The sequence below is a fragment of the Mustela nivalis genome (genome assembly GCF_964662115.1).
Source record: "Mustela nivalis genome assembly, chromosome: 5".
In the NCBI taxonomy this organism is placed as follows: domain Eukaryota; kingdom Metazoa; phylum Chordata; class Mammalia; order Carnivora; family Mustelidae; genus Mustela; species Mustela nivalis.
The window spans coordinates 16,747,396-16,769,195 of NC_139024.1; the positions used below are offsets into that span (position 1 = coordinate 16,747,396).

Sequence of the window (21,800 nt, forward strand, 5' to 3'; positions counted from 1 at the left end):
ATTTCTGGAGTCTGTGAGTCTGAGCCTTTAAGTAATGGAGATTACTTAAAAATATTTTAAAAAAAAGGAATTGAGGAATCTGAGTCAGCAGGTCAGGACAACTTCTCCCCCACTGCTGAGAATTGGTCAAACAGGAATTAAGAGGGTGTCAGAAGCACACAATGCTTTGTACCAAGTCCACAATCACCCATCCAGAATTTCCAGACCCTCGAAATCTCTGAAAAGTATTTCTGTGTCTCATCTGGCAGCAAAACCTGAACCGAATAGATCTGAAGCTCTTGGGGGTGTTTCTTTCTCCTACTTACTGTGCATATTCGTACTTTTCTCTGCATGACTATTAATATGTTTCCTTATAAGTGTTGTTTTAGGGGCGCCTGGGTGGCTAAGTTGTGAGGCATCTGCCTTCACCTCAGATCATGGTCCCAGGGTTCTGGGATCAAGCCCCACTGGGCTTCCGCCCAGTTGGAAGCCTGCATTCCCTCTCCCACTCCACCTGCTAGTGTTCCTGCTTTCACTGTTTCTCTCTCTGTCAAATAAATAAATAAAATCTTTTTTTTAAAAAAGTGTTGTTTTCGAACTCACTGGGAGTAGTACTTAATATGCACCCCAACGATCTCCTTTCTAAAATCCCAAAACTTCTAAATTTCAAATTCATGGGAGTATAGAGATTTCAGATAAGGAAATATGGAAGTATATTTGAAAAGTTGGGTAAATATTACCTTTGCCACCTAGACTGGCACCTTTAAATGAACATTTCACTCATGAAAATATGAGTGGAAATCACGGAAGTCTCCCTAGGCTTCAGCATCTTATACCTGGAACTACAGAGAGGGTCTTCGTTTTGCCTGTTCTGACTCACCATCCATTTCAGCATTTTTGGCTCTCTGCTTTATTCTGCCCCTCAGCATCCATTACAGGGCTTGCGCACCATTGGATCCAAAGCCCTCGCTCTTGTGCAGGATGTGGTTTTGCTATTTGATCTCTGAACCTCCTGAACCACAACTGACTCTAAGAAAAGAGCTTATCAACCTCCTCTCCCCTACGGGTCCTCCCTCACTGTCACTATGCTGTGTCCTGTGGAACTCATTACCTGCATCTGTCTCCTGCTGCCTGCCCCACACCCTGGGGGGTGGGGAAGTGTGCAAAAAGGAATCAGACCAATCAGCCATTCAAGCTTGGAGTTAATCATTTGTTGGCTAATTATTTATGTATTCATTCATTCAAGAAATGTATATTGAAAATCTACAGTGTGCCAAATGCTATGCTAGGTACTTAAAGTATAGCAATTCAGACATAGTTGATGTCATTATTGAGTTTACAATCTAGCAAGGGAAAACAGGTGTTAAATGAATAATTAACTACAATTGCAGTAAGTGCAGTAAGTGCTACAAATGGGGATGCAGAGTGCAGTGAGAGTGTACAAGAGCAGTTAGGAGAGAAGGGGCCAAACTGGATGTAGAGCTTCAAGAAGGAATGACTTCCTGGAGGAAGTGACTTTTGAGTTGAGAGGAAAAGGATAAGTAGGACGCAGCCAGGTAAAAAGGGTGACGGGGGCAGGAAGGATGGAGACGGAGAGAACACCGAATACCGGGCAAATCAATCTGCCTGTGAGGGAGGAAAGACACGAAGGAGCTTGGCCTACATGTGAATGTGGAAGCCATAACCGTGGCCAGTGAGGAGAAAGAGAGCGAGGCAGCGTGAAGTAAAAGATTTTAGTCTTTTTGGGAAGAGATGATCCACCACTGAGGGATTTTAAGTCAGGATGTGACCTACTCAGATACTACTTCGCAAACCAGTCTGGTTGTGGGGTAGAGAAGGCGAGAGATCAGGAATGAGTGTATGAGGAATGGAATAAAATTGTTCTCCTCATGACCCTGAGTAGGACTTCACCTCGGTGTTCCTGAAACCGTGGGTTACACAGTCCAGCTCCTCCTGGAAGGCCTGGCCATATTCAAAGAGGAAGAGGTACAGGATTCCCTCTCCAGGTGTTTTTCGCCTGGAGACTGTTTTTCACAGCCCAAAGTGAAGCCTATTCCAGAAAAGGTCGCCGGCTCTCTCTGTGTGTGCTTCCACATACACCCACTCTAAACATTTCAGTCTGACCACCTCAGTAGTTACTGTTCCGCAACTAAAGAACACTCTCTCTTAGCACCTTGCTCTATTTCGTGTTTGAATAGTATATAAAAACCACACTTGGGATGATTTCTCCTTTAAATGTGTTGTTCATCAATGCTATTTAAACTCTTGAGGAAAGATGGCCGTGAAGTTTGCATGAAGAATCATAATCATATGTTATCATGATTCTTCACTAAAATAGAGTACGATTGACTCTGGCATCCTTCCATACTCCAAGACTTTTATGCCGTGTGCTGGCATGAGGAACACTGCTGGAATTCATTCTTGAACAGAACTTTTCCTGAACTGAAACTCTACACTAAAAAGCAGTGAAGGAAACTTGTTACCATTCATTTATTTTGGACTTAGATTCAAAGGGTGGGAGGAATAGGGGAAGGACAATAGTTCTTTGAGACCAGTTAGTAGAAGGCCAAAAATCCCTCATTAGACTTGATAGCCTGAGGCAGAATAGTCAGGAAAGCAATTATGCAAAGTATATCTTTAGCAGGAGGGGAAAGATAAGATAAATTTATGTCATGAAGCACATTAAGCCATCGCCAAATATTATACATGGTCTCTCTGAATTCTAAAATTTCCCTGGTCTTCATCATTCTGAAATTTTACCAAGAGTGATAAAATTATATATTCAGAAGTTAAAGGAACTTGTACATTTGAAGTTGGGCTTTTTTTTCATTTTTGTATTTGTATGAAAATAATATACAAATATGGAAGGAAATGAGTATTGTCCTATTAAGGACTATTTAGTATTCCAAAAATAGTAACAGTCACATAAAATGTACCACTTGGAGTATTTAAATTCAAACATGACTCTATTATTTCCACTTGTTCCACTTGTGACTTTGGATCCCAAAGGATCCCAGGAACCTCTCAAAGTACAAATTTAACAGTTCAGTGCTGAATAAAGTCTCTTTCTAGAAGATGTGAAGATCTGAAGATCTGTCTTTTCTTTATTCTCCAAATACTGTACACATCTTCCTAAGAAAAATTTGTACTTCTTTTCTGGACTAGGATTTATGAATAACTGCCAAATTTAAAAGAGTTTGAACAAAAGCATATTATTAGCAGACTGGCAGTTTATTAAAATTCCACAACTGTATTTCCATCTAATGTTCCACATTATCCTCGCCCACAGCCAACCATCACCAAAAACCACCAATCTCAGAAAATAGCAAAGCGTGTTAAGTAACTTTCTTTCAGACCATACTCATTTAACTGGGTCAACTTCAGTTTATAATATACTGTGGAATTATCCATTTCAACATTAATCACTTAAAGATGTGCCCTGAAAGATTATCTTGGACCTCTTAAATGAGAAAAAATAAGTTGTGAATAGTTTCGTTCAAGTTTTGAAAATCCTATTTGGTTAGAGTTGAGTGAGAGGAAACTCCCTCGTCTCTCTCTCTGTGTTTCTGTCTCTACACGTATACCTAGTCCATATCTACCTAGATCTATCCTCTCTGCTTCAAATGCCTGACTCATTTAAGAGAGAGGAAGCAACCCACCCGTATTCTGAAGTAACTTAAACACATACAGTGAGGCTACTGCATTAGCTTAAAGACTTAATACCACACTGGAGAAAAGTGCTGAGTAAAAATGATAACATCCCCAGACGGTGAAAACAGTTTAGAATTTTGTGTTTATTTCTTCTTCCTAAAAAACCTTGATGGTCTAACCAGTGAGACATCAAAAATCCATCCAGAGCTTGAGTTGGTATACATTTGTAACTACACTCAGAACTCTGTGTGTTTACCCTCCCTTCCATGCCCCACAAACGTGGCACATGTTTCTTTTGCTTTTTTTCTTCACTCTGTTTCCATTAAAGCCAGGAATTTAAAAATGAGGAAGTTCTGAAGGGCAGACTCTACAAAACTGACCTAACTTGGCTTACACTCTTCAAAGCTTTGGCTCACGATAGCCAAATATATTCTAGTTATTATAGTTGTAAGATTTATGAGTTCAAATTCTATGAAACTCAAAATCAAGGAATTATTTTTTTTCTTTCCTTTTCTAAGAAATGATTTTTTTTAATTCAAGCAGACTTTCAGGATGAGAAAATTTACAATATTTTTAGTTTACCATGCCTTTGGAGTATTTTATTCCTTAGCAGCTTTCTTTTCTTTCTTTCTTCCTTTCTCTTTCTTTCTTTCTTTCTTTCTTTCTTTCTTTCTTTCTTTCTTTCTTTCTAAGATCTTATTTATTTATTTGATAGAGAGCACAAGTAGGCAAAGTGGCAGGAAGAGGGAGAAGCAGGCTCCCTCTGGGGATCTTGATGTAAGTCTCGATTCCAGGACCCTGGGATCATGACCTGAACTGAAGGCAGCAGCTTAATCAAGTGAGCCACCCAGGTGCCCCTCACCGCCCCCGGCAGCTTTCTAAACCCATAATTATAGATTTCTTTTAATTGTCTCTAATTATTCTTAAATCGAGTAGAGGGAGAAACTGCTAATTGTTCCTCAATATTCAGTCTTTTCTTCCTCTTGAGGTGAGCACAAAACCACATTAGCTAGAGACTAATTTCTCTCTGTCTCCCTTGCAAATTAAGTTTTGCCACTGGCGTGTGAATATATATAACTGAACTTTACAGGTCACATTAGAAAACTGCTTGCTTTCATTTCCCCTTTCTCCATATTTATCACTTAATTAAACTTAATAATCATTACCTATTTTATGAAAATCGATACTGTCCTGGGTACAGAAAAGCGAGTAAAAATTGTTCTCATATTCAACTTGTTTCCAAACTAAGAGGGATTAGTAAAAAAAAAAAAAAAACACCTCACAAATAACTAAAAGTAAAATAAAACAAGTAATCATTATAGATGTACAAACAATGCTAAGGGTTCAAAGGAAAGAGATAATGTATCTGACCTGAGGCATCTAAAAAAATAATTTATTCAGGAGTTAATGATGGAGAAGGGTGGTAACGAATAAAGTAGGAGAGAATGGCTCCCCTGCCCTGGGCCGTCCTGAAAAATGCAGAAAAGCCAACTGCTTCCTGTAAATCTTGACACTGGCCCTGAGTTAGCCTTAAGAGTAGTTTAAAACAACACAACTTTAATATCTTAGCATTCTGGAGATCAGAAGTCCAAAATGGGTTTCATAGGGCCAAACCCAAGGTGTGGGCAAGGCAGCATTTCTTTCTGCAGCCTCTGAATGGATACATTTCCTTGACCTTTCCAGCTTCTAGAGTTTGCTCACGTTCTTTGGCTAGTGGCTTCTTCTTCCATCTTCAGAGCATGTTAAATGCTGATAGAAGTCTTCTCATATTGCATCACTCTGACCTCCAGTTCTGCCCCCCTTTTCCACTTTAAGGAGACTTGTGTTAACATTAACATTGGGCCCACCCAGATAATCCAGAAAAATCTCCCTATCTCAGGTCAACTGATTAGCAATCTTAATTCCTTCTTGCCATGTAATATAATACTATGTATAACTACCAGGATTAGGATGTGGATATCTTTGGGAGGACATTATTTGCCTATCCCATATAATTTCATCAAATCTTTATCACAGATCTCTGATTTTGGTACTAGTGTTAACTCTATAGATAAGAAATGAAGACATATAAAGACTAGAAAGATTTGCCCATGATTACCAAGCCAATAAGTGGCAGAGCAGAATTGAGAACTCAAAATATTTCTTACTCCAGGGCCTGAACTTGGATAAAGTGACCAAAGTCCAGGTCACTTTAAACTGACCAATAATTCAGTATTAAAAAATGGTCAGTGACCAGTTTTAACACTGAGTTTCCCAGGCCAGGAAAACCCCTTGGTCCCAAGAAAACCACAAAGGTTAGTCACCATGTCTGAACACTTAACCCAAATCCCTATTACAGTAGTTTAGTGAGAATTTATTAAGGTCCTAGTGATCAGAGATCACAGCTAAATTCTAGAGGGCTCCATTGTGGTGGGATATGGTGCTTTATAAGGCACAGGGATGGCAGAGAAACTCTACCTCTTCCTACAAATTAACTTTTCCCTGGGCTTGAAAGAGGACTTCAACTACACCCATTTTGACCTCAGTCTGTACTTTCTAATTGATTAAGAAGAACTTAATTTTCACTCAGGCAAAAGATCTGCAGGCAAAGCATCCCCTGATGGGAACTGAAACTATCTGCTCAAGCAACAGGAACTTCCCTGCACCATCAGGATCTACCCATGAAAATCATGACCTGATTTTGACTGCCCATCTGCAAGTACCCACCAACCTTTGTCCCATTTTCCTTACATAAACTTGCATTTTTGGCTAGTCTTTTGAGAGGCTAGTCCATTGGCCTCACTGAAATAAATTCCTTTATTGTTTCACTACCACTCATGTTCCTGGCTTTGGATTTTGTCAGTAGTGAGTGGCCAAACCTGATCTGCTGGGACCCCTGTAGCCAGATGCGCTCACACCCCTGCAATCCAATTAGTTTGATAAAAAGATGAATTTGCTAAAGATGGTCCAGATAATTTACTCTAAGAAATTCATAAGCAGGACATTGAACATAGATGGGAAAATACACTTGAAATAGAAGATTTATAATTTACTAAAATTAGTGTCATAAACTGTGTTTCCCCAGAAACCCGCTCTGGGACAGGGACTGGGGTGCGCTTTGTTTTTTAGGAGGCGATTCCAGGAGGCATTTGTGGGGGGTTAGGAAAGAGGAGGAAGGAAGGAGGACAATATAGGATGATGATGAGCAAGTTACTGATAAGGACAGCTGGATTACTGATAATGGACAAGGTTACTGACAATGGACAGATCCCACTGAGACCTTTGAGAAGATGGCATAGAACATGCATCAGAGTTGTTCTCCACTGCAGAGGTGAGGAAGTTGGCATTCTGGCCAGGCAGTAGGAAGCCTTCATCATGCATTAAAATAGTGAATGCCAACGGGATATGGGCAGAGCACCAATAGTTCTAATTTGCCTATCCAAATTATTTTCTGAGACTTACCACTTCTCATAATTTCTACAGTGACAATTCTAGTTCAAACCACTGCAGCAGCTTCCTCATTGGCTTTCTTGCCTCCACTCTTGCTCCCCACCCAATCCCCACAAAATAGCCAAATGTCTTTTCCAAAGCATCAGTCCAATTATGTCACCCCCACCCTAGCAATGACTCAAGACAGATCTAGCTTCCTCATAGCCTTCAAAGCCTTACATTGTCTATCTCATCTCTGATATTACCTCCTAAGCAAAGCTTGTAAATCAATAATAAACAGGTATACTAGAGTTATGTTTACAATATTCAGTATTACTCTTTTTTGTTGTTGTTGAGTAGACTTGTCTCAGTTTTTGCTCTTTGGTTCTTCTATTTACAATGCTTTTCCCAGTGGATCACCTTCTCACCATTCAGGTTTAACTCTAACATCCCCTCCACACAAAGGCCTTTTCTTATTTATTACCTTAGACCTAGTCATTCTTTTCACTGACTTTTTTAGAGCAATTATTGGTCTCCCAAGTACTTCTTTGTGTGTTTTCATATTTACTGTTTCTGCACACTATCATATAAACCCCTAATGGGCAGTGATTTGGAATGTCTTGTTCAAAGTTATGTTCCCAGTACCTAGAATGGTTCCTTGTACATACTAGGGATTTCAGAAATATTTTTTATGAAAAAATGTTTCCAAGGATGAGGTTGATTGGAAGGACTTATCTGTCTTGAATATTGTAAACATAACTCCAATATACCATGTTATTATTGGTTTACAATAATCATGAGGAGATGATTTGCTAAGCAAAAGCAAAACTGACGAGATTATGAAAAATTTTCATCAGTGGAGTCCCATTTAATGAAGTTCTATTTTCAAAGAGGGTTCTAGATAATGTTCTATTTTTAGAATGGAAATAAAATGACAACTTGCAATTTTCTTTTTCCCTTTAAGTAAATGGATTTATAGCTTTGTATTAAAATTGTTCTCCTCCAAGTTTTAGTCAATATGTTAAAAAAATAACTGAAATTAACAGCATTGAAAAATATTATCAATCAACTTCCAGGAAGTATATTGTTACTTTCTGAAAATATAGACAGCTCCACCACCTCTAAACCTTTAAGGCTGTTTTTCTGTTTTCTTGTTTTTTTTGTTTTCCTGTATGGTGGATCCTGCCTTCCTGTTCTACTGTTGACTAATTAGGATGTTGCATTTCATTCATTTTATATAAAGACCCAATTAAAAATTTGGAATGAAGTCAGCTAATTTTAAATAGAAACAAAATTAATGCACACTGTCAGAGTTTAACAGGATGCTGATTGCAGATAGTGAATCTCAAAGCCCTTCAAATACAGCCCAACCCACGTTCCAGCCTTCTGCCCTGCCCCTTCCTCCCCCTACTCCCAACCATCCACCCCATTTTGTCTACGCTTGTTACACAAACAGATTTCCGCCCTCCTGTCTGCCTTTGTCTGGGCTGTTCTCCAGCCTATCTCCCATTCTGTCAGCATCCTCTACTCACACCTTTCTTCTTCTTTCAAGTCCTAGGTCAAGTTTCCTTCTTCTAGGAAGCTCTCTCCAAACCCCCAGGCACTTGCTGGGTCTTTATTCCTGCACTCAGTATTCATATTATACTTGGTAAAATAAGCCTAACATACCCCTTTTCAAACTGCAGTGTACTGATTTACGTCTAAATCAACCCCATCCTGATGCACAATCTCTCAGGGCAAGAAGAGCATCTACTCTGGAATCCTCAATACTTACCATACTCACTACAGGAAGTGCCCCCTAAGTAGCTGGTGAATATCCTACTCACTTCAACATATGGTTCTAAGAGGGTATGTCCTGTACATGTTATTTTGCTCTGCAATGCTAATTGGTAATGAAGATGGGGTGCGGTGGGGAAGGGACGTGTTATGCTCATGTCTCCTCCTTTCCCTATATTTTCCCTTCTGGTTTCAAGATGGGTCAGTGACCAGATGAAGAGACTGGACTGAGGTTCGGATTCCTTATACTACCTCAGACACCAGGACTCAGGAATCAGCTTACAGGGCTTTTCTGTGGCTTATCTCCTTTTACAAATACTTCCTCCATCTGCTCCCCCTTCCCATGTCCTGGCAGCCTCAGGCTTTTCAAGTTTCCTACCTAGGGCTTTCCCAATTTCCTTGACCCTTCTATCAATACATCTAGACTCTAAAATTACATAAATATATGAATATAGAAGCTTTTCTACTTTATTCTTTTTTAAGATTTTATTCATTTATTTGAGAAAGGAAGACAGAGAATGAGTGAGGGTGGGCACGGGTAGAGGGAGAGAGAGAAGCAGACTCCCTACTGAGCAGGGAGCCCTAGGTAGGACTCCATCCCAGGACCCTGAGATCCTGACCTGAGCCCAAGGCAGATGCTTAACTGACTAAGCCACCCAGGTGCCAGGAGGAGCCTTTCTATTTTATAGGTTTTTTTTTTTTATTTGACAGAGAGAGATCACAAGTAGGCAGAGAGGCAGGCAGAGAGAGAGAGGAAGGGAAGCAGGCTCCCTGCTGAGCAAAGAGCCCGATGCAGGGCTCGATCCCAGGACCCCGGGATCTCCACCTGAGCTGAAGGCAGAGGCTTAACCCACTGAGCCACCCAGGCGCCCCGAGCCTTCCTATTTTAAAAGGCAGAGGTTAACTCCAATGAAATTCTAATAAAAGTAAGCTATTTTTAACTTGGAAACTGCGTTTTACTGACTCTACCCTATATCTGAGCCTTCTATACAAAATAACCTTTTATAAAAAATAGACATTCGCTAATTACTAACTTGTATATTGTGACCTTTATTTATAAATGTCAACTGGACTATGGTGTCCAGATCAAATGTTCTGGGTGTGTCTGGGAAGGCTGTTTCCAGAAGGAACTCGCATCTGAATCACTGGACTCAACAGACTGCCTCCCCCACGTAGTTGGACCTTATCAGTCCAATGGGGGCCTGAATAGAACTACTGGCAGAAAAAATAGATATTTACTACCTTTATTCTGCCTCACTAAGTGAACTGGGATATCTCATACCCTCTCCAGTCTTGAGACTGAGATTTATACCATCTGGTCCCTGGTTCTTAGGCCTTCAGACACAGACTGAATCATACCATTGACTTTCCCAGGTTTCCAGCTTATTGTTGGTAGATCATGGGATTTCTCAGCCTCCATAATCACATAAACCAATTCCTCATAATAAATCTCCAAATGTATTTCTATATCTACATCTATATCTACCTCCTATTAGTTTTATTTCTCTGAAGAACACTAACAGATAGATTTAAAATATATACTTTATATAAAAGAAATACAAAAAATCCCAAAGGTCACTTCTAGCTCATTTTCTAAAGCAACCAATACTCTAAAATACAGAAGTTCACCTCAATAAATTAAATTTCTGACTGAATTTCAGCTGTTTTAAATACATCATTAACCTAATATTGGCCTTAGCCCACAGGTTTAAGGGGGAAAAAAGCCTTAATTCACCTTGAATTAAATATCACATTTTGCTTCAGCCTTTAAATACCAACCCAAAAAGTGTTCAAAGCAAATTTGTTGGATTGTGTTGTTTTCTTCTTTTGAGTGAATACTAAACTTTATATTTGATCAAGTTCAATGATTTCATCATTGTATGAAAAGGTTTTCTTTGGTGTTTTAAAAAAATTAAATTCAAAGTGTGAAAGTAATTTTAATGTCACTAACTCTCTTTAAAATTGTAAGATGCAAGAAGTTAAAGCCCTCTTCCCCCTTCCCCATCCTCATTCCCCTGGAGACCACTTCTGATGGCAATTGGGTACACGTTTTTCCCAACAATTAGGACTTCCTTCAACCCTACTTTCTCACAAACAAACTCAACATCTCCTTAAATACATCCCCTATTTGCTTTCCTTTTCTGAACTGCCAATTATGAAAGAACTGTCCTCACAAGTTATTTATACTTTCATCATTTCTCATTCATTCTTTAACTCTGTAATCCTCTGTTCTTCTACTCTTCTGAAACTGCTCTCACTAAAGACACCCATGCCCACACAGCTACCCAATTCAGGAACTTTCCTTCTCAGTTTTTGTCAAACTTGACATGGCTGCACCCCCCGAACCCTAGCATCCTGAAGTCCATTCCTCCCTTGCCTTCTAGGACAACACTCTTCTGATTCTTCTCCTATCACTAACGGCTACTCTTCAGTTCCTCTGCCCCACCTCACCTGTCTTTCTCATGTCCGTGTTCCACAGACTTCTACTCCTGCTTCTGCTTTCTTCTCTTCTACATGTCTTTTTGTGTTCTTATCCACTCTGCTAGTTTCAACTATCACCTATGTTACAGGATTTCTTTTCCTTAGGTGGACACAGTTCTTGGTCACTCCCCTTTGAAGAAAGAGGAGGACAAGATGAAAAGTGGTGGGCAGCAAAGCAAAGCTCATTGAGCTACAGTAAAGCAAAGTTTACTGAGCAATAGTACAAAGCTCCCAAAGAGGGAGGGGAACCGAGAGGGTTGGGTTGCCAATTTGGTCTTTAAATCTATGGGTTTTTCCAAGCTTTTCAGTATGTGCTGTTTTAATCTTTTTTTTTTTTTTTAAGATTTTATTTATTTGCCAGAGAGAGAGAGAGAGTGTACAAGCAGGAGCAGCAGCAGGGAGAGGGAGAAGCAGGTTCCCTGCAGAAAGCCCAATGTGGGGCTCGATCCCAAAGACCTTGGGATCATGACCTGAGTCAAAAGCAGATGCGTAATTGACTGAGCCACCCAGGTGTCCCTGGGTTGTTTTAATCTCATTAACCCCCAGACACCTGTCATCCAATCAGGTTTTTGTCCACACACTCATCTACCTATCTAGCAGTTGTTCACCTGGGAAAGGGTGGAAGGCTCCTTCCAGGGTGGTGTTCTGCAGCTTAGAAGACCAAGAGAGCAGCAGCCACCACTGCCCTAAGGCATGTTAGCCAGCTATAGGGCAACAGATCAAGCACTTCATTTAAATATCCCACTGGCTGTTGAGTGGGCCCCTAGGCCTGGATTAGGACGTCCAAGGCCATTCCCTTCCTTTCTGTCACATACAAGTTGTGTAAGTCCTCTCAGTTGGATGACTTAAAGCTAGGGCACTGCGTAAAGCCGAGAATAACAGGATGGGGTCTTTTTCCTTTTAAGAGTAGTTTTCCTCCTAGGACAGAGATGGGAGGCCTTGTTCCTGCCTGCCTTTCTTCCAATTATCCTTTATTACCTATATATAATGACTTCCATATCTGGAATCAGACTAATGCCATCTTAGACAAACCTGCCATCTTAGACAAAACTTCCATATCTGGAATCAGACTAATGCCATCTTAGACAAACCTGCCAGTTTGTGACAGAAACCTTCTTCTTCTTCTTTTTTTTTTTTTTTTAAGATTTTATTTATTTATTTGACAGAGAGAGATCACAAGTAGGCAGAGAGGCAGATAGAGAGAGAGGGGGAAGAAGGCTCCCCGCCGAGCAGAGAGCCCGATGCAGGGCTCAACCCTAGGACCCTGAGATCATGACCTGAGCTGAAGGCGGAGGTTTAACTGAGCCACCCAGGCACCCTGTCCTGAAACCTTCTGCAGCATGTAACCCCACTCCCACCGTTCTTTTGTTCAGCAGCACACTTAAGTACACCTTCAGAGCAGAACACCCTTGATCTGCCCTAGTGATATGTCTATTCTTAAATATTCTCTGCTTGGGTGGTCCCTCAACACATACTCTTAGTCTCTAGGGCTATAAAAGCAGGTCTTAAGGGAGATTGGGTTATGGAGATCTGCTTGTCTTGTGGAAGCCCAAGACATCCTTCTATCCATAAGTTCCCTTAATAAAAACCATTTCCTGTCTAGCTGGACAAGCTGGACATGTCAAGACTTTTTCTTTGGTCATCTGGCTCCTTTGGCCTCTGGAAGTCATTTGCATTATCTTTCTTTCCAGGAACAACCCTACTCTTCTCCTGATCTACAAATGCTGAAATCTATTTTCCAGTATCTCTAGTGGGCTGCCCCAGATTCACAATGAAACTCCCTTGTCTGTAATTGAACTTGTGATGTCTTCCCTCCCATTATAACCTGATAATAACCTGGTCCTCTTCCTATATTCTAAAGCTCACTCACATTTCCACTCATTCCTGTTGTCCAAACTGAAACAAACTCCTTGCCCATCTTCATATCTAGTTTCAGTCAATTCTTTTATTATTTCTCTTAAATATTCTGTTCTGTCACTACCACATTTCTAAAGACACTTTCAACAATCTTTGCCTGAGTTATTATAACACTGAGCTATTGTAACACTTTAAAACCAGTTTCCCAGCCTTTAATCATACAACCTTCAAGTCATTTTCCCTATAGCAGTTAATGTTATTTTCTATGATCCTGCAGCACCCCCTGGAACAAGGCCCCCAGGTTGGGCCCTGAGCCCAGTATGTGAGCTCCCCTATGGGAAGAGCTGTGCCCATGACCACCAAGCAGAACCTGGAGGAGAAGCAGGAACCCTTGGGCAGTTCCTTTCGGAAGAGAACATGGCCTCCCATTTCTCTTGACTCAGCCTGCACAATGACCACCCTTACTGCAGCACCCCCTACGGATTTCCCCCCCATCTCTGCCCCGATTCAGGAGCCCTTGCTCTGAGCTGCTTCTCTGCAGCTACCCTGGGAACCTGATCCTCGAGTTCCTCTGGCTGCTGAGGCTAGGGGACACCCCCACCCCTCATTACCCTGAAACCCAAGCCGGGGAGATAATGGAGCTCTGAGTGCTCGTGGGCAGTATTTCTGCCCATCTTCCTTCTTCCCCACAACAGAGAAGACCAGCATCCCCACTAAGGGACCAGCTGTCCTGAATATTCTCCAGACCAGGCCTCCGGCCCTGGACCTACTCTCAACAGAGGACACTGAATCCCACAGCGCCCTGGTGTGGTGGGGCAGCAGGGACAGGAGCATGGGAAGTGAGACATTCCCCCAAGAACTGAGTAAAGATTGCTGAGAAAAAAAAAAAAAAAGTTATTTTCTGACACATCCATGTCAGTTCCCTGTTTAAAAACCTCCAATATTCTTTAATGTTCATGGGACTTTGAAACACCTATCTAAATATTAACAAGTCAGAAAACAACAAATGTTGGTGAGGGTGCTGAAAAAGGGAATCCTCTTACATTATTGGTGGGAATGCAAGCCATTGCAGCTACTCTGGAAAACAGTATGGAGGTTCCCCAAGAAGTTAAAAATTGCGCTACCCTATGACGCAGTAATGGCACTACCAGGTGTTTACCCAAAGGATATCCAGTAATTGCACTACTAGGTTTTACCCGAAGGATATGTTGTGATTCAAAGGGGCACCTGTACCCCAATGTTTATAGCAGCAATGTCCACAACAGCCAAACTATGGAAAGAGCCCAGATGTCCATCAACAGATGAATGGATAAAGAAGACGTGCCATATATACACAATGGAATATGACTCAGCCATCAAAAAGGATAAAATCTTACCTTTTGCAACAATGTGGATGGAATTGGAAGGTATTATGCTAAGCGAAATAAGTGAATCAGAGAAAAATAATTACATGGTTTTACTTACATGCGGAATTTAGGAAACAAAACAGACAATCATAGGGGAAGGGAAGGAGAAATAAAGTAAGATGAAATCAGAGAGGGAGACACACCATAAGAGACTCTTAATCACAGGAAACAAACTGAGGGTTGCTGGGGGGGGGGCAGGTAGGGGGATGGGGTAACTGTGTGATGGGCATTAAGGAAGGCAGGTGATGTCATAAGCACTGGGTGTTATATGCAACTAATGAATAACTGAACTCTACATCTGAAACTAACGATACACTACATGTTAATTAATTCAATTTAAATAAAATAAAAAATAAGACACATGTACTGTAATTATATATTATGTACATAAAATAATAACTCTCACACAGAAACAAGGTGCTTAGCCATCAGATTCCATTCTACCTAACTATCCCCGCCCACAAATAGCCCTATCTTTCAGCCATTCCTCCAGCTGTCTGGGCTCTTGCTTGCACCTGGGTTCTTGCTGAGCGTGTGTCATCAGCACTGAATCAGCAATTTCAGTGTGGCTGAACTGTGAAAATGTTCTCTCTTTGGGAGAGAAGTAAGAAGTTAAGACAATCCTCTGTTTTTTAAATAATGGAAAGGTTTCCAACATGGGTAGATATCTTAAGTAGGAAGGATGCAGATTTCCTCTCTCTTCTTAGGATGAATGAAAAAGAATCTTTTCCGAATTGGACTTAATGTACTTCCTAATAACAAACTTATATTTTTAAAACTTCCTCCTGAGTATAGAATAGTAAAAGCCAGTGAAATCTTTTTTGGTTAGAGCTCTTTTATCCTTGAGTTCATTCATCAGCAATTGAAATCTCTGAGTCCCATGTGTAAGAATATGGAAATGCTGTTAAGTTAGAAATATCAGTGGTAGCAGGAAGCATTTTTTCTTAATTCTGTCCTGAATTTAATAAATGCTTCCACTGAGAGTACCTGTCTCCTAAAAGCTATAGTTCTGTTTAGATTAAGATACTGAAGTTCCCATTGCTGTATAAGATAGCCTTCAATGTGGGATTGTTCAGTGTAGCCAACATTGCATAAAAATCCTCTGGGTGCTATAGAAGACACAAACCCTAGGAAAAAGTTATCAGAAAACAGGCAACAGTCTTTGAGTTCCCTGATTACTGTTAAAGATTTCGAGAAATCAGAAAAGCAACATGGCACAGTAGAAAGTGCTTTGAAGTTAGGCAAACTGGATTTACATCCATACCCCATTACTTGAGCAAGCTAAGCAACTTTAGGCAAGTCACTTGACCTCTCTGAGATTACCTAATCTGTATAGTAAGGTGAATTCTACCTATGTCATAGAGGGGATGAGAACATTTCTATTAGTGGCCAAACGAATGAATGATGGTCTCTTTCCAAATCAACTCTTCACATATGAAAAACAGATGAGCATAGTATGGCTTACAAACATAGTATGCTTGCAACCAGAGGAAGTTGCAATATAGTATTAGAGCCAAAGAATTCACAAGTCGGAGTTCTCAGCTAACAGATGACATGTTATAACAACAAAAGTATCAAGTTAGATACCATACTATGAACTTCTCATATTGAATTAATTTTTATGTGGAAAGTAGTAAGTAATTTAGATGAAACTTTTTTTAAAACAAGAGGACTGTTATTTTTCTTTTTTTAATATAATGATGGAAGTCTGACTGTTGTAAAAAAGGTTTTTGACCTTGGGACTCTACAAAAACAAAATTATACTATTTTTGTAAGATTATATATGAGACTCTGGAGTTTTAATGAACAGGGCAAATTCATGGGAATAATATTTAAAGGGTTTAGCTACTTATCTAAACTTCATACTATCTAGAAAATGTATAGAAATATTTTCCCTTGGATGAAATTTTTCTTTCTTTCTTTCTTTCTTTCTTTCTTTCTTTCTTTCTTTTTTTTAAGATTTTGTTTATTTATTTGACAGAGATCACAAGTAGGCAGAGAGGCAGGCACAGAGACAGGAGGAAGCCGGCTCCCCGCCGAGCAGAGAGCCCAATGTGGGGCTCAATCCCAGGACCCTGAGATCACGACCTGAGCCGAAGGCAGAGGCCTAACCCACTGAGCCACCCAGGTGCCCCTCATTGGATGAAATTTCTTAACCTTAGGATTTTGAATTGTTTTCAAATATAAAAGTCACATTTATTAATGTCTACTTTTGGTATTGTGTCAAGCAAATTATCATGACTCACATTGACATAAAATTCCATGTAATGATTTTTATTAATTGTTTCACATTCATTATTTTCTTTTCATTTTACTTTAAATTATTTCACTTTACTAAAAGTAATGTGGGGGACTGTCCCACTAAGCATATATTTTGTTGTTTATTTAAATGATTAACCTAATTATACAAGTTTTTCAACTAATGATTCCTGAATTTGATTTGTTTAGCTTCCTTATTCCCTCTGAATTAATCGCTCATTTTTGTAAATTATTTTAAATCTGCAAGTTTTATAGTGAAGGAGCATAATAGTTAGGTATCTTTTTCATATAACATGAGCCAGTAGATAAATACTTCTAGTGAAAATACTTACACCTACTAAAAACAGGTAATTTGGGTTCAAATAAATGCCAACCGAAAGGATTAATTTTAATAAATGAGTTTTTACTTAAAGGCTTTTATAAAGTATAGGCCTGCTATAACTGTGGAATGGCATTTTAGCAGCAGCAAGCCTCCTTTCCCCCCACAACCCAAAGATACTATGTGCCTAAAATGGGGTTGTTTAGCAGAACTTTCCACCATGCAAGCTTTTCAAGAGTGGCCACTAGTCAGATGTTGCTCTGGAGTTCTTACAATGTGGTCATTGTGACTGATGAACTGAATTTTTAATTTTAATAATTTAAACTTAAATAGGCACACATGGCTAGTGGCTACTGTAATGGACAGTGCAGGTCTAGAATGCATGTTGAAATAGCTGGAGAAGTAAACAAGTGTGATTACCATGCCCTCAACCCCACCTCTTTTTCATGTTGTTCAGTTCTTACCTATAGCAGAGTCCAATTTAGTCTCATTTCCTGGATGAAATTTTCGCTGACCACTCTAATACACATGGATGTCTTTCTTGTCTGAACCCTAAACACAATTTTTATAATGGAATTTAGTGTCTGATTGTACTTTGCACAATAGTTTAATTTTAATACATGTAAGTTTTATTAGCATAAAACAATACAGGTAATATTATTAGCGTTTATTCATTGAAAGCTTACAGTGCTAAACTTTACACATATCTTATTTCATCTTCTTAACAGTCTGGTAAAGTATACATTCTGATCTCCACTTAGGGGGACATGGGTGGCTTAGTCGGTTAGCTGGTTAACCGCCTGCTTTTGGCTCAGGTCATGATCTCAGAGTTCTGGGCTCCTTGCTCAGTGGGGAGTCTGTTTCTCCCTCTCGCTCTCTGCCTCTCCCCACTGCTCGTGATCTCTCTCTCACTCTCTCTCAAATAAATAAATAAAATGTTTTTAAAAAATCTCTCTATTTAAATAGAGATTAACCCGCTCAGAGAGATGAAGTAACTTGCCTGGGTTAAACAGATAGTGAATGGCAGAGCTGGAACTTGAAATCAGGTCCATGACTATCCTACACAGGTAGGGATCTTGTTGGAGTAGGTAGGGTTTTATGAGATATTTTGACCTGATTTGATTATTGGAAGCCATCATAACAAATCTAAGCCCCATTTTAGAAGACCATTTTTTAACAATTACAGCATAATGGTAGTAAATGATCATGATTCAGTTTAAATTACCAGAGTATTTCATTTATACTGAAAGACCATTCCAAAGTTCACATCACTTTCTTAAAGACCAGTTGCTCCCTCTAGTGAAAAATCAATGTGAATACCATGCCCACTAAGTAAGAGATTCTTAGTAGACCTACCTTCCTTTGGCATGTCTTTGAAATTTGTGGAGGTGTATTCTGGCTATTAAAAAGAATGCTATTGGTAGTGTCAGAAATGCTATATACCAATAGTAAGTCCTCACTCAACAACAACAAAATTGTCCCATTTCTGAGAGGGAAAACCACCTGTATTTATGTCAGCCTGGAATTTAACTTCATTTTACTTGTAAAAACGAAATATGTTGCGCTGTTTTACTGTGCAGTGAATATTCCAGGAATGAAGCTATGTATTTCATCTAATTGAGGACATTATCAAGTGTAAAATATAGCATTACTTAAATATCACCAAGAAAAGAGGAAAAAAAGAAAAATATTGTCAATTAAACTATGACACAATGGATTTTTTAAAATAATTTTTACTTTGTCTTTCAAAAGCTCTTTCAGACACTAGTTAGATGTAAATCAAATATCACACTTAGACACATATAAAAGGAAAAACAGAAGCAAAGTAAACTGTTACGGTACTTCTAGAACTTCTTCAGATTCAGAAAATTTTCTGCAACAGTTTTGACTCAGAGTTGTCAGTATCCATGTTTTCCCAAACAATATTATCCTCTCTGCTCTCAACTAGTTTGGTGATGCTATATTCCTTAAAATGGTGCTCAACTCTTATATCTATGATTTTCTTCAAAGACATAGACACCAATTATATAAGTTTTTATGTTAGCACTTTTTTGAGCCCGCCAAGGAGACTGATAGAAAGTTTTCAAACTATGGGTCGTAACCCTTCCTCAGATGGTCTTTAATGTTTGTCCAGAATGAAAACAGTAACCACGACCAAGTTCTCACGTACTCAGGCAATGACAACAAAAATATCCTGACTAAAACCTGGTTGATAGTGGTTATACATTTTGATTACAGAAATGTGAACATGTTTCTTTCCTTCTTTTTTTTTTTTTTTTTGGTGAAAATGTATTTCTTACAGGGAAGAAATAAGGAGCCATGGTAATCTAGGGGAACTCTTCCTTTTTCTTTTCTAGAACTTCACCAAGATTTGGTCACCAAGAGGAATTCTACTCTGGCTTAAAGTAAAACCTACCTGTATCAATCTCCAACCACAGTGACTATACCAACAGGTGTAACTTTCTTTTTCTTTTTTAAAAATGATTTATTTATTTATTCATTTGACAGAAACATAGTGAGAGAGGGAACACAAGCAGGGGGAGTGGGTGAGGGAGAGGGAGAAGCAGGCTTCCAATTAAGCAGGGAGCCCAATGCAGGGCTCGATCCCAGCACCCTGGGATCATAACCTGGAGCCAAAGGCAGACACCCAATGACAGAGCCACCCAGGTGCCCCAACAGGTATAACTTTCTAACTACTTTGTCATTTCTTATAATGTGGGCATGTTAATGCCTTTGTCTATTGAAACAGACACTATTATAAATTACTTTTACTTCTCTTTTTATATCAGAGTCAAGTCATTATATTTATGTTTTTCTATTAATGTGTGTAGTTGGGGTTATATTATCCATGAATTTCATGTCAAGAAAGTAAAAACTTGCTAAAAAAGATGATAGAGGGTCTGATGGGGTTTACAAAATACTGAATTTAGGTATTATCAATAACTACTCTTCTTCTAAACAGAAAGCAAATCCTGGCGTACTTTCCTAACAAACTAATACGCTTGTGGATAGGGGAATGGGTGTGTATTAATTCAACATTTGTTGAACTGAATAAACAAATGTGTATTAATTCAACATTAAGTGACGATAGTTTTATGCTTTTATTTTAGGGAGTAACTTCACATTTTGTACAGAGAGCAGTTCTTGAGTTAAACTCCCTAGATCCAAATCATGGGTCTACCATTTTTTTAAAGATTCCATTTATGGGGCGCCTGGGTGGCTCAGTGGGTTAAGCTGCTGCCTTCGGCTCGGGTCATGATCGCAGGGTCCTGGGATTGAGCCCCGCATCGGGCTCTCTGCTCAGCCGGGAGCCTGCTTCCTTCTCTCTCTCTGCCTGCCTCTCTGCCTGCTTCTGATCTCTCTTTAAAAAAAAAAAAAAAAGGAAAGATTCCTTTTTATTTATTTATTTTTAAGTTTTTAAAAAAGATTTTATTTATCTGAGAGACAGAGAGAGAGAGGATCACACGTGGGGGTAGGGGAGGAGGGAGAAGCAGACTCCCTACTGAGCAGGCAGTTCTTCACAGGACTTGAGCCCAGGACTCTGGGATCATAACCTGAGCCAAAGGCAGATGCTTAACCGACTGAGCCACCTAGGTGCCCCTTATTTATTTATTTAGAGAGCACAAGGAGGGAAAAAGGGAGAAGGAGAGAGAATCTCAAGTAAACTTCTAGTTGGGCCTGGAGCCCAACACAAGGGCTCCATGACCCTGAGATCATGACCTTAGAAAAGTCAAGAGTTGGTTGCTTAACTGATGGAGCTACCCAGGTGCCCCGGGTCTATCTTTTTTTTTTTAAGGGAAACTGACAGCTTATTATTTATATTATTTATAACATTATTTTTTATTTATAAAAATAGCTAACATATGTAATGTTTAATATATGGCAGGCCCAGCTTAATTTAATTTACACTAACGCATTTAATCCTCACAAAGGATCCACCATTTTTTATGTCATTTTTGAATGAGTAACTCAGTCTCTCTTTGTGTCAGTTCCCTAGTGAGTAAAATAAAGGTCATAATAGCACTGCCTCACAGGGTTCTTCATAAGAACTAAAGGATACAATACACAGGGTAGTGTTTACAACAGTGGTCAGTACATCAGAAGCAGTAAACACATGAAAGCTATCATTAGTTATAACCACAAAACGTATCTTGCTGCAAAACAAAAATGTCTGAACTTCTGCTAAACTCTTTATCTCCTGAGAAATCATTCCTGAAGAATCTGTGATTCTTTGATATGATGCAAAATAGTTTTTGTCAATGTTTCTCCCAGAACCATATTAAAAAAGACTAGACTACCTTTGAGTAGTGAATTTATTGCAAATTGCCACAGAAATGCTCTGTAAAGTAAAAATATATCTTATATTTAAAAATGCCAAAAGGGCACTAGGCATTATATAAGACTGATGAAACTAATACCTCTGAAACTACTAATACACTATATGATAATTAACTGAATTAAAATTTTAAAAATGCAAAAAGGTAATATATGGAGCAGAGCTAAAATATACTCCCCCATAAAATAAAATATAATGCCAGTACGGACACACTGTTAGTTTTTGTAACATGATTTAAGGTTTTGTTTATTCAAATCAGCAAATATCATTAAGGATCTATTAAAATCTTAGCTCCGTGCTATGCTGAGTAAATGCAAAAGAAGAAGCA

The 21,800-nt window shown here is 39.3% G+C and overlaps 1 long non-coding RNA gene and 1 pseudogene across 2 annotated transcripts in view; one reads left to right on the plus strand and one right to left on the minus strand.

Moving 5' to 3' along the window:
• LOC309864527 overlaps positions 1-21,800 on the minus strand; it is a 60,999-nt gene that overhangs the window by 36,083 nt on the left and 3,116 nt on the right. The gene's annotated exons all lie outside the window — the stretch shown is intronic.
• Positions 13,505-13,888, plus strand: LOC309865940 (host cell factor C1 regulator 1 pseudogene; annotated as a pseudogene). Its single transcript has one exon. The product of its transcript is annotated as a host cell factor C1 regulator 1 pseudogene (transcript).